This window comes from Mya arenaria, chromosome 7 (assembly GCF_026914265.1).
Source record: "Mya arenaria isolate MELC-2E11 chromosome 7, ASM2691426v1".
In the NCBI taxonomy this organism is placed as follows: Eukaryota; Metazoa; Mollusca; class Bivalvia; order Myida; family Myidae; genus Mya; species Mya arenaria.
This window is the reverse complement of record NC_069128.1, coordinates 42,013,535-42,028,777: the sequence shown is the minus strand read 5'-3', so window position 1 is coordinate 42,028,777 and position 15,243 is coordinate 42,013,535. Positions and strand designations below refer to the sequence as shown.

The 15,243-nt window shown below is 33.5% G+C and overlaps 1 pseudogene; it reads left to right on the top strand.

Annotated features, from left to right (window-relative positions):
* Positions 1 to 2,087: 2,087 nt before the first annotated feature.
* On the top strand, positions 2,088 to 12,984 carry LOC128241152 (uncharacterized; annotated as a pseudogene).
* Positions 12,985 to 15,243: the final 2,259 nt, after the last annotated feature.

Below are 15,243 nucleotides of genomic sequence, written 5' to 3'. Positions count from 1 at the left end.
GGGACAAGCTAACGTCCACTTAAATCCTAATGTTGCCAACTCTTAATAAACCATTTATTTTTTAAACAGATGCATCCAGTTCTGCTATAGGTTTTGCTCTAGTTCAGGTAGAGAACAAAAGGGTTATTCCTATTTATGAAGAACATTACAAAATAATGAGCGAACTTAGCGATGTTTGGCATAAGAAGAAATAAACCAAATCCATCCATACTCAGTATCATCACATTTTACAGTAAAAACAAACTTTTTTGAGTAAAACATTACCAAAATCTTAAGGCTATCAGTTGTAGGAAAGGACGTTGGCAATGCCTCTGTGAGAATGAAATTTTAAAATTGTTCATAAATCAGGCACAAAAACAACTTTATGCTAACGCTCTGAGAAGAAGACATTTTTTACCTACAATGTACAAAATGACCATAGCTCATTACAGGTGAATAGACAAAATTCTCAATAATTGCAAGCCGAATAGTGTTTTGAATGAAATAGATTGATAGGTGTAAAGGGCATTGTAGATGACAACGAAGGCTTCAAATCTTATGTTATCTCGAACATGTTTAAAGAACAAAAGGATTTGCCAAATGTTCAGTGGGAATGTCCTGATTCAAAACCGAATCTAGCCTATTTGGTAAATGACTTATCTCAAAATCGTGTTAAAAGTAGAAAGGTTATTATTATGTCTGAACATTTTTGCACGGGATAATTTTCTGTATCACATCGTTCAACCAAGCTTTAAGATACACCAAAACCTTCATGAGCACATGTAGCATACTGAACGTCGTAGACTTATTTTAAGAAGTTGCAAACATATTGTTTGAAAAGGTAATCTATAAATGATATACTCCTAGGATAATTGACCATTTCGATAACTTGGTTACTTCCACCGATTAGGCTTCTCCATTAATTACTTCTGGAGAGTTATATTTAACAACATGAGATCAGCGAAGCGTGCATTTAAAAATAATGAATTGAGCGAGTTTCTAATTGTGCCACCAGAAAAGTGTATGTTATGGAAGAACTGATATAATATAAACATAAACCCAGACGTTACAGTTATAAGGATACCTACATATACATCGTCTTCAAGAAAATCTCGAATGAAAGCTGAAGTCGAACGGATTCTATGATGATCGTCGTGTACATAACTTAAAGGTATATTACATATCTATTTAGTAAAGTCCCTTTCAACTAATGTTAATAAGCTGTCATGCTTAAAATACTTCAAATGATATAAACAACTATGTTAACATTGCCCGTTCAGAGAATGATTCATAAGTCGGCCTGATGTCGAATCCATTCTGCCAAGTTGGCAGTTTATAAAGATCAAAACAAATAATTGTTTGTGGATCTTCAATGCAGTTTATGGCATGGAAATGTCAGTGCGGTGTTCATGTCATCTTCAAGAGAATGAATTAATTAAAGAAGTGTTAATTTTGATAATCATTGCTAAAAGCAACAGAATAAGATTTCAAGTAGTGAATTAGAAAGCATGTTTATTATGTTATAATGACATAACTCAATACCGAGGGAATATGCTAATTCCAAAGAGAGACAATTGACAAAACGAGGATGTTATTCCTAATCTGATGAACACCACCATACAAAGGGAAAAGTCCTCTAGTAATTGGTATATACGAGGTTCAGTCAAAAAGTTCCCGGACTGGTTATATATTGCACAATTTTGACGTCGGACTATGACGATTCTTGTCACACATAAATCCTAACGACATTTTTACATTTTATTATAAAAATTAATAACATATAATCCATATTTTAATTGAAAAATATGTTTACTATAACATATAACCTACGCTACGAATCCCTTTGAATTATTAACGACTACCAAATTGTCTTCACTGCTATTAACGCTAGATATGCAATATTTTGGCGCTGTTTTATCGGATTAATTTACATGACGTCATATCAACGTCATTTCTAAACACACGTGCAAAACAAACATCATCGCTTGAAAATCATTGAATTCATGCGCATTGTTTAAAGCAATGGAAGATATCGCTGGTGTAGAAAGTCAACGTCATCCGAGCGAACGGAGCAACAAGCAGTCATTAAATACTGTGCGAGAGCGGGAATGACACCAACGGAATCATGGAAATTTATCAATCCGGAGGACGGATTAAGGAAATGTTCCAGGACGCTCGTTTTTGATTGGCACAAGCGTTTCCGGGACGGTCGTGACGACGTAAGTGACAATAAGAGAAGCGGTCGACAACAGGATAGTGGCAGTATCGACAAAGTGCAGCGCGTCATTTCCGTTGTTCGGCGGAAATCGGTCGACGATATAGCAGATAGTGTTGGATTAAGCCATGGAAATGTATATAATATCTTGACAAAGGACTTGGTAATGAAAAAAGTATGCGCAAGATGGGTGCCACGCCTTTTGACCGAAGAAATTATGAAAACCAGGATAGAAGCATCTGAGAAATTTCTACAGCGCTGGAGAAAGGAGGGTGGTCGATTTTAAAGTCGTATCATTACCACGGATGAAACCTGGGTGAACTTTTATGACCCTGAAACGAAGAAGGAGTCAATGGTATGGAAAAGACGATCTTCGCCTCCTCCTGAAAAAGCGAGGCGATCCAAATCATCAAAGAAAATAATATATATTTTCTTCATGGACAGCCACGGAATGCTTCTGCAACATGCAGTACCTAGCGGCTAGACAGTCAATAAAGATTACTATCAAAAAGTAAGTTACATCAACATATCAATTATGATAACAAATACTATACAATTTAATGTTAAATTCTTATTGATTCCAGGCATTTCGTTTAATGTGATTTGGGTTCATATTGAGTATGTTGGTGACATTTTAGGTCGTGCAGAGACATCTCACGAACGCATTGAGAAAGAAACGTCCGGACTGCGAGATTGAAAATTTGATCTTTTATCAAGACAACGCTCCTGCACATCGGGCTGAAGACACGTTACTAACAATAGACTTGTTGGTGTATGAAAGACTGCAACATCCGCTGTAAAGTCCCGACCTTGCGCCAATTGACTTTTGTGTGTTTCCGAGATTAAAGGCCGACTTACGAGGTCGCAGATTTGAAAGTGAAGATGAAATGCAATTTGCCGTCAGGTCGGCAATAAGAAGCTACGAAAAGGAGTGGTACGCAGATATCTTGGATAAGTGGGTAGATTGACACAGAAAATGTATTGAATTTCAAGGGCAGTACTTTGAAAAACATTAACTAGCACACAAGAGCCTACGTTGACGTAATTACATTAATGAACGTTAACAGTACGTCATTTCCGTACGGAGTGATCCGTACGGTGTGAGATATGTTTATTTGCAGTGTTAAAAATGATTGTTTTATGTATGATTAAAAAGTAATTTATGTACAGTCCTCTAGATAAAATGTTGCTTTATTTCGGTGCAATTTTATGTTTCCTAATCAAAAAAACTGACAACAGTACAAAGGCAGTCCGGAAACTTTTCCGGCACCTCGTACTTTAATACTAAATAATAATAATAATAATAATAATAATAATAATAATAATAATAATAATAATAATGATAATAATATCTTTATTTAGAGAAGTTATAAACACATTATGACATAATTACAGGTTCAACCATAACAACATCATATTTACAGTGTGGCCTTCTATGAAGAAAAACAAACAAACAAAAACAAAATGCATTTGGTAAATCATAAAACATCTGCATCGCACTTATACATTCCTATACAATACCTTTTGATGTTTTGAATATAATTATTCTATACAAATCATGTTTAATTAACATAACAATTATTTCAATATACATCATGTACACTCCGACAGACACTCAATAAAACACAACAATTTATAAAACAACAGTTATCTTTAAGATAATGAAAAGATGATATACCTTTTTGAAAGACTCAAATAAACGTGACCCAGTTAAGTACCGTGGAATTACAGTGAAACTGGCAATTTACAAAGTGTATTGCAAATGTATTAAATGATAGACTTACTAAATGGAGCGAACTAAACAATGCAGTATCTGACACTCAAAATGGTTTTCGGAAAAACAGAAGTACGATCGACCAGTTATCAACTTTAACTAGTATAATCGACGCTAGAAAAAAGACAAAGAAGGATACCTTTGTTGCATACGTCGACTTTTCCAAAGCCTATGACCGGATTAATAGAAGTAAGCTTTGGGCTAAATTGGAAGGGAATTTCGGAATACACGGCAAAATGTTGACTGCTCTGAAGTCGTTTTCATAATCGGTCAAATGTGCCGTGCGCGTGAACAACTATACAACCGATTGGTTTGACGTATCCACTGGCCTGAAACAGGGATGTCTGGTTTCCACGACAATGTTCAACTTTTTTTAAATGACTGCAGCGAACTATTTGGGCATTCATATGAAGTTGTTTTATTTAACGGGAAGATAATAAGTCACCTATTTTATGCGGATGATTTAGTGTTAACTGCCGAAAAAGCGAGGCGATCCAAATCATCAAAGAAAATAATATATATTTTCTTATGGACAGCCACGGAATGCTTCTGCAACATGCAGTACCTAGCGGCTAGACAGTCAATAAAGATTACTATCAAAAAGTAAGTTACATCAACATATCAATTATGATAACAAATACTATACAATTTAATGTTAAATTCTTATTGATTCCAGGCATTTCGTTTAATGTGATTTGGGTTCATATTGAGTATGTTGGTGACATTTTAGGTCGTGCAGAGACATCTCACGAACGCATTGAGAAAGAAACGTCCGGACTGCGAGATTGAAAATTTGATCTTTTATCAAGACAACGCTCCTGCACATCGGGCTGAAGACACGTTACTAACAATAGACTTGTTGGTGTATGAAAGACTGCAACATCCGCTGTAAAGTCCCGACCTTGCGCCAATTGACTTTTGTGTGTTTCCGAGATTAAAGGCCGACTTACGAGGTCGCAGATTTGAAAGTGAAGATGAAATGCAATTTGCCGTCAGGTCGGCAATAAGAAGCTACGAAAAGGAGTGGTACGCAGATATCTTGGATAAGTGGGTAGATTGACACAGAAAATGTATTGAATTTCAAGGGCAGTACTTTGAAAAACATTAACTAGCACACAAGAGCCTACGTTGACGTAATTACATTAATGAACGTTAACAGTACGTCATTTCCGTACGGAGTGATCCGTACGGTGTGAGATATGTTTATTTGCAGTGTTAAAAATGATTGTTTTATGTATGATTAAAAAGTAATTTATGTACAGTCCTCTAGATAAAATGTTGCTTTATTTCGGTGCAATTTTATGTTTCCTAATCAAAAAAACTGACAACAGTACAAAGGCAGTCCGGAAACTTTTCCGGCACCTCGTACTTTAATACTAAATAATAATAATAATAATAATAATAATAATAATAATAATAATAATGATAATAATATCTTTATTTAGAGAAGTTATAAACACATTATGACATAATTACAGGTTCAACCATAACAACATCATATTTACAGTGTGGCCTTCTATGAAGAAAAACAAACAAACAAAAACAAAATGCATTTGGTAAATCATAAAACATCTGCATCGCACTTAGACATTCCTATACAATACCTTTTGATGTTTTGAATATAATTATTCTATACAAATCATGTTTAATTAACATAACAATTATTTCAATATACATCATGTACACTCCGACAGACACTCAATAAAACACAACAATTTATAAAACAACAGTTATCTTTAAGATAATGAAAAGATGATATACCTTTTTGAAAGACTCAAATAAACGTGACCCAGTTAAGTACCGTGGAATTACAGTGAAACTGGCAATTTACAAAGTATATTGCAAATGTATTAAATGATAGACTTACTAAATGGAGCGAACTAAACAATGCAGTATCTGACACTCAAAATGGTTTTCGGAAAAACAGAAGTACGATCGACCAGTTATCAACTTTAACTAGTATAATCGACGCTAGAAAAAAGACAAAGAAGGATACCTTTGTTGCATACGTCGACTTTTCCAAAGCCTATGACCGGATTAATAGAAGTAAGCTTTGGGCTAAATTGGAAGGGAATTTCGGAATACACGGCAAAATGTTGACTGCTCTGAAGTCGTTTTCATAATCGGTCAAATGTGCCGTGCGCGTGAACAACTATACAACCGATTGGTTTGACGTATCCACTGGCCTGAAACAGGGATGTCTGGTTTCCACGACAATGTTCAACTTTTTTTAAATGACTGCAGCGAACTATTTGGGCATTCAAATGAAGTTGTTTTATTTAACGGGAAGATAATAAGTCACCTATTTTATGCGGATGATTTAGTGTTAACTGCCGAAAATGAAAACGATCTTCAACATTTGCGAGACATACTATCGCGATGGTGTTGCATAAACGACATGACCGTTAATATTGAGAAGAGCAAGGTTATGCACTTTAGAAATCCGTCTAGACAGATAATACAGTTTAAGTTCAAATGTAGTAATAATGAATTGGAATGCGTAGAAAAATATCGTTACCTAGGACTACTACTAAACGACACTCTCGATTATAACATCACTGCAAAATACGTTGCCCAATCAGCTACTCGAGCCCTTGGACTTATTATATCAAAATTTAAAGCCATGGGAGGCATGCCATTTAACGTATTTACGAAACTTTACGACACAGTAGTCTGGCCAACCATTAGCTACGGTGCTGCGATATGGGGAATACGCCTGAATTAATGCCGTCCAGCACAGAGCCAGTCGCTGCTTCCTTGGAGTAGGAAAATATACACCAAACACCGCTGTGAATGGTGACATTGGATGGACCCCACCTGTTGTTAAACAATGGAAAGTTGTCATTTCCCATATGGTCCGATTAGCTAATATGGACTGTAATCGACTGAATAACTTTGTATTTAAAGCAATATCTGTTTATAAGAAGTGTTGGACTCGTACTGTAATGAATAAAGTGAAATATATAGCTGATTATAACTTGGATATAAACGTTAAAATTCGTAGATCTGAACACTTTAGATTAATATATTAGTGTCATACAACTATTCTTGACCAAATTCACCATCAATGGCGTAATGTTATAAATGTAAATACAAGCATACGACAGATAAATGGAGGCAACAAACTGTGGCTATACAGAACTTTTAAGCAAACATATAAAACAGAATACTATGTTCAGAGCCTATCTATTACCCGCCTTTACATAAGTGCGTTAGCTAAATTAAGATGTCGAGTGGCGCCATTAAAACTCGAAACGGGCCGCTATGAATCACTCAATGTTGAACAAAGAACTTGTTTTAACTGTCATAACATAGTAGAAGATGAATGTCATGTTTTATGACATTGTCCTTTATATAATAATCTACGATATTTACTGTTGTTAAAAGTTATTGATATTAATGATAATTTCAATTCATTATCGGACAACGAAAAACTTTCATTCTTTCTTTCAAATGAAACTGTTGTTAAACACAGTGCCAAAACCTGTCATGATATCCTTAAACTCCGACGTCAGTATCTGTATAACAAGTAATTAGTGTTTATATGTTTTATTGCATGTTTTGTACAATAATGATTATTCTCACCTTATCTTTATTACTGAATATTTTAAGTTATATTGCATGTTTTAAGTTGATAATTATATTTTATTGTTTTTATTGAGCAAATAGTCTCTCATAACTCCACGAAGAGTGGTTTTATACATTATTATTATTGCATGTTTTATCTGTATTTACCCCATGAATATATAAAAGTGCGACTTGAATAAATGTTCTGTCTGTCTGTCTGTCTGTCTGTCTGTCTGTCTGTAAAAGAAATTTTAACAAAAAATATGATTAAATGTTCCTTCGTTAAAATTACTTATTACACCTAATCATTTTGCAACGGGTGTGAGTTTTCTTTTGAAGAATATTGTACTTCGAAACTAAATTTAAAGTGATGTATCGAAACGTTTTAGTAATTGGCTTTTCCCACCTAAATTTGTATTGTAAAAGGCCCTTAATAGCATTTTTGTTGCACTGGTTGCAGGCAAAACGTAGCATATATATATATATATATATGTGGATGGGAACGCGATTTTGATCATTGTGGCGCTAACGTGAATAACGAGAAAAAGCGAGAATCAAATCGCGCAATATTTTCCCCTTGATTTTTCATGGTATTTTCGAGCTTAAAACTTAGTTATTTGTTGTCAACATAAAAAAACACGTCAATTTCAGCAATAAACCCTCTGCAACACTATTTATTGACGTTTAGTTGATCATAACCTTTTAACGTGTGTTTAATTTACCGAAAGAGTTGGTCAGCTGTTCGGCTTTTGGACTTTGGTAACTACGTTTGTATGACGGTAAGGTGCAAACATTTCTGGTCGATGATGTGAGGCGTTTTTGAAATAAAAACAGTATTATTTTATTTTTTTGAAACGAAAGAACATTGATCAGAATATGCTTGATCATGAAATGGTTGTTTATAACCGATATTTGTTAACATTCTGACAAACAACGTAGTAACCGAGACACCGTTTCCCAGTTTATCACGAGGAACATCCGGTGTTAAACTTCAACGTTTCTTGGTTTAAATTGTGGAATTGCAAGTGGTAAGTACAAATAAAATGTTATTTAATCATTAATGATTATTTTTAATCAGTATAACACAATCTACAAGCTTGATAAGTAATTTGACAGTACTTTCACATGGCAATCAAAGTAATTGTCAAAACCCGGAAGTGAATTCTGCGAATTGTTTTGTTGTTAGCAACCGATAATGACCGCCAAGGTTAAATGTTAAACGTTGTCACAGGCCTCGACGGTACCTTATGAAAAAGAATATATTCAAAATGATGATCCAGATTTTGCAAATGAACAACTTTAACTTGACAATCTTTATTATAAATGAATTTGTGCAGTCTTCTCAAAGTCAAAATATAAAAGATTCAGATGAAAGGTCAATTTTATGTTTGATAAATAATGATGATTTTGATTGTGAAATGAACAAGAGTCTGATAGTGGACATGATGTTTCTGAGACTAATTTCAACGATGATTTATTACTTTGTAAAATAATTATGATGGTACTCTGAGAACTGAAGATGTCAAGGAGATTCAAAATGTAAACAAACTGCAGTGTGCATACTACTATCATTTGAATGTTACTGAATAACGGTTTGGATCACCTGTTTTCATAAAGTAAAATACTATTTGATTTTTTATTTGCTATCATTATTGTCTTTGAAGGTGCTGAACCATGTAGCCAAGATGTGCACTACCACTACTCATGTGATTTTGCCCAGCAAGTCCACTATTCACATCATGCCAACAAGTTGGGCCGATATATTTCGCCACCCCACAGAAGTGTCATGTGTTTCGCATGTGTGCCTTAGGTTCAGCTATGTTTTTATGGTAAGATGTCACTCTGAATTAAACATGGAGTAACAGAATAAGACAGATCTTATACAATAATGATGTACCTGTAAAAATTGTCTTTCCAAGTCAGAATTAATTTTTTAGGTTAGATTTTTTATGTTGTCAGCTTTGTATTCCTGTTCAAAAACTTTTACCTTGGCCATACTTAGAAATCCTTTTAAAAGATTCAACGTAAACAAGTTAAACACTCTTGATCTTAGCTTGGATTTTAAAAATGAATTTTAATTAGAAATAAAGATCTGTAAAAGTAATACAGCTATCTGTTAGTGTCATTTTGGGTTGTCTACATTATCTTCTTGCTGACTATTTCAGTACAATTTTATTATTACTTGTGAAATCAATTAAAGGGGCTATACACCATATGATGAAATAGCGGGAAAAAAAGAAGAAAATTGTCGAAAACTGACATAAACTTGGTATTAATGAGTACAATGCATTGAAACTAACTACATGTAACTGAAGTACCACATAGTTTACAATTATATATTTGCAGTTTTTTCGTATTGTACCATTAAAAAAGATTACTAGGTATGTATACCTAGTAGAATTCATTTGTATGCGTGATTGGCTTGTCGATGTTATCACCTGATATTACCAAGCTAGGTATATAGCTTAGATATTCCAAAGGTTTAGAGTAAGCCTTCGTAGCACAGTAGATACAACATTGGACTGCAATTTTGGTGAATCCGGATCGAACATTTACATTTTGGTATTTTTTTTACAATTATGATATCAAAGAGTAAAACATTTTATTAAATAATTGTCCTGAGATTTGTTACAGAAAAAAACTGTTTTTGGTGCCAATCTGGTGTATAGTCCCTTTAACAATAGTTAACATTTATTTGTACAGGAAAGTAGACATTTTATCTGGTGGACGAGGCCGAATTGCCGGGGAAAGGAAGTGACAGTGTCGTGAGCCTGGCCCACCACTACTTTCAGCACTATGGTGTCGGTGAAAAACATGCTGAGGTATTTAATGCTTCACCCATTTAAATTATCTATAGAATTTTAATGGATTAAAGGTTCTAACAGCTTATGCAAACTTTATCCTTATTGCTGAGAAGAGATTATGAGAATCAATAGTGAATATAAAAGATGATGAAACTTAACATATTTTACACCATGAAACACATTCTTACTCAGATTTTTTTTTCCATTTCACATTCGATGATTGATTACGATTGGATATTTGGATTCAACCATGGCTTATGAAATGTGTCCACCAATATAACATTGCTTTCTTCATGTACTGCATATAGCTTAAAAAAGAAAAAAAAATGTATTAAATTTTCCAGGTTTATTTCGATAATGCTGTCGGCCAAAACAAGAACAATGCTGTGCTTTGGTATGCCATGTGACCTGTAATGACAGGTAAGTTTTCTTATCTGTTGATAATTGTTTGTCTGATTTTTTAGGACAAATGCACTGTCTTTTGAAATCAATCACATCATTGATATCTGCGATTGGTGCTTTAATTTTAAAGGATGCAGAACTGGATGAAGTTAAAGTGTAGTTGGCAGTAATTTGATATGAGGAATATGTTAACTAAATAAACATATGTTAACACTCCATTATTGTAAGATTTATATGTCTTGAAAACTTTATTATACCCTAGTTAAAATCATTTGCTTAGTTATATTTTTTGTGAATATAGATAAGTTTTATTTACACTAAACAGATCTTCCAACAATTTTCAGGATTGCATGAGAGTGTAACACTAAACACTATGTTGGCTGGGCACACCAAATTTGCTCCTGACTGTCACTTCGGCAACTGGAAGGTCCAGTGGCGATGTTGTAATGCCGAGAATCTTCAAGAAATTGCCCACACTGTTTTCACCTCTTCAAAGTCCGGCCACAACATCCCACACTTGGTTTATGACCCTCAACAGCCAATCACAGTTCACAGTTGGAAATCATTCCTAGATACATATTTCAAAACTCTAAAGAATATTACCAAATACCACCATTTCTATGTATCAAAACATAAACCAGGAGTTTAGTATGCAAAGAGTTTGTAGATTCCTCAGAAATTGAAGTTATTCTTTTGAGGATGAGTCCAGAATGTGGTGTTTTGCCTGAAATAAAGCACGCAACGTGCCTAGATGCTGAACGTCAATCGTACCTTCAATATTCTTTTGGTCCATTCTTTAGATCTGAGTCATCAAGATCTGCAGTATGCCCTAAACCAACTCTGTGTAAAGTCGAAGTTTACTCATTTGTTGGTGAAATGTCGATTGTAGATCAAATGTTTGTGGCAAATATGAAAGAAATGAGTAAAAAATGGCATTATCACATGTAACCATAGCAACAGACTGTTGTTTTATGTAGTTCTTTTATGTCATTTTGTACATATAATGAGCAATGTGTACTCTTTGTGTCTATGAATTAGTTTATGTGTTAGCTATAACAGACAGTTAAGTTAGTATTTCGGCATGGACACTGCATTTAAAATAAGAACATTTTTAGTGGACATTGTTTTCAAACTGGCTTACCAATGTGTAACAGAATGATCCATATCTTTTGATTTCTTTGTACAAAAATGACTAGAAACTTTAGTTTTTATACCTAAGATACTTGGTATCATTTACATGCCAATAACTTAAAACGCATTGTATATTGAGAACACATTATTTGTGGCAGACTTTGAAAATGATTGGAAATAGCATTTTCATTAGTAACCATAGCAACCGATTTTTGCTTTGACCTTTGTGGCCAATTTCTATGTCATTATAGACATTAGCAATGTGTACTTGCTATTTTAATGTTGAAGTTTATGTAACACTAGTAAAGATAAGTGATATATTTAAACAGGTATCTTGACATATATATAATATTTAAAATAAGAACAGTTTTGTTCACATTGTTTTTTATCCCTGTGTTTCATAATGTTTCATATGTTTTATAACTTTTGTGAAATTTAACGTGAAACTTTAGAGTTAATTTCTGTAAATACTTAGTATCATAAAGATGTCAATAACTTATAAATAAAAAAAAATTATGCGGACTTTCAAAAATGATTGGTAATAGCATTTTCATAAGTAACCATAGCAACTGAATTTTGCTTTGACCTTTGTTGTAAGTTTCTTTATCATTATGGACATTAGCAATGTATACTTGTTATTTTCCTTTTGTAGTGAATGTGATACTAGTAAAGATAGTTTTATATTTTAATATTTTGACTTGTGTACTTCATTCAAAATAAGAACAGATTTAGCGAACATTTCGTTCAAATTGTGTTAAAGCTCTCTGTTACGAAATGTTCCATATCCATTGTTTTTTTTTTTAATATTTGACAGACAAGTTCAGATTTTATTTCTGCAATTGCTTGGTATCATAAAAATGTCAATAACTTAAAACACAACTTTATGAAAAACATTATTTTTTGAGAAACATTTAGAAAATGAGTGAAAATGGCATTATCAATAGTTACCATAGCAACCAAATGCACTTATGAACTTTTCGTTAACTTTTGTAATCAAACTATGAGTGCTTATTGTTTCTATGCTAAAACTTAAATGTTACATGTAAATAGTCCTTGACATGATACTTATCTGACATGGATATTTCATTCTAAATAAACACATTAGACCATACATTTTGTTCATTTCGATTTCTACACCCGTGTTACGAAAAGTACTATATTTTTTTAGTTTTTGTGAATTTTGACTTGAAACTTTGGATTTTTGTTCTTGAAATACTTGGCATCATAAAGGTTACAATATCTCAAAATGTCATTTTTGGGCCAGAATGATCATATTCCCATTCCCATCCACATATATATATATATATATATATATATATATATATATATATATATATATATATATATGCTACGTTTTGCCTGCAACCAGTGCAACAAAAATGCTATTAAGGGCCTTTTACAATACAAATTTAGGTGGGAAAAGCCAATTACTAAAACGTTTCGATACATCACTTTAAATTTAGTTTCGAAGTACAATATTCTTCAAAAGAAAACTCACACCCGTTGCAAAATGATTAGGTGTAATAAGTAATTTTAACGAAGGAACATTTAATCATATTTTTTGTTAAAATTTCTTTTACAGACAGACAGACAGACAGACAGACAGACAGACAGAACATTTATTCAAGTCGCACTTTTATATATTCATGGGGTAAATACAGATAAAACATGCAATAATAATAATGTATAAAACCACTCTTCGTGGAGTTATGAGAGACTATTTGCTCAATAAAAACAATAAAATATAATTATCAACTTAAAACATGCAATATAACTTAAAATATTCAGTAATAAAGATAAGGTGAGAATAATCATTATTGTACAAAACATGCAATAAAACATATAAACACTAATTACTTGTTATACAGATACTGACGTCGGAGTTTAAGGATATCATGACAGGTTTTGGCACTGTGTTTAACAACAGTTTCATTTGAAAGAAAGAATGAAAGTTTTTCGTTGTCCGATAATGAATTGAAATTATCATTAATATCAATAACTTTTAACAACAGTAAATATCGTAGATTATTATATAAAGGACAATGTCATAAAACATGACATTCATCTTCTACTATGTTATGACAGTTAAAACAAGTTCTTTGTTCAACATTGAGTGATTCATAGCGGCCCGTTTCGAGTTTTAATGGCGCCACTCGACATCTTAATTTAGCTAACGCACTTATGTAAAGGCGGGTAATAGATAGGCTCTGAACATAGTATTCTGTTTTATATGTTTGCTTAAAAGTTCTGTATAGCCACAGTTTGTTGCCTCCATTTATCTGTCGTATGCTTGTATTTACATTTATAACATTACGCCATTGATGGTGAATTTGGTCAAGAATAGTTGTATGACACTAATATATTAATCTAAAGTGTTCAGATCTACGAATTTTAACGTTTATATCCAAGTTATAATCAGCTATATATTTCACTTTATTCATTACAGTACGAGTCCAACACTTCTTATAAACAGATATTGCTTTAAATACAAAGTTATTCAGTCGATTACAGTCCATATTAGCTAATCGGACCATATGGGAAATGACAACTTTCCATTGTTTAACAACAGGTGGGGTCCATCCAATGTCACCATTCACAGCGGTGTTTGGTGTATATTTTCCTACTCCAAGGAAGCAGCGACTGGCTCTGTGCTGGACGGCATTAATTCAGGCGTATTCCCCATATCGCAGCACCGTAGCTAATGGTTGGCCAGACTACTGTGTCGTAAAGTTTCGTAAATACGTTAAATGGCATGCCTCCCATGGCTTTAAATTTTGATATAATAAGTCCAAGGGCTCGAGTAGCTGATTGGGCAACGTATTTTGCAGTGATGTTATAATCGAGAGTGTCGTTTAGTAGTAGTCCTAGGTAACGATATTTTTCTACGCATTCCAATTCATTATTACTACATTTGAACTTAAACTGTATTATCTGTCTAGACGGATTTCTAAAGTGCATAACCTTGCTCTTCTCAATATTAACGGTCATGTCGTTTATGCAACACCATCGCGATAGTATGTCTCGCAAATGTTGAAGATCGTTTTCATTTTCGGCAGTTAACACTAAATCATCCGCATAAAATAGGTGACTTATTATCTTCCCGTTAAATAAAACAACTTCATTTGAATGCCCAAATAGTTCGCTGCAGTCATTTAAAAAAAGTTGAACATTGTCGTGGAAACCAGACATCCCTGTTTCAGGCCAGTGGATACGTCAAACCAATCGGTTGTATAGTTGTTCACGCGCACGGCACATTTGACCGATTATGAAAACGACTTCAGAGCAGTCAACATTTTCCGTGTATTCCGAAATTCCCTTCCAATTTAGCCCAAAGCTTACTTCTATTAATCCGGTCATAGGCTTTGGAAAAG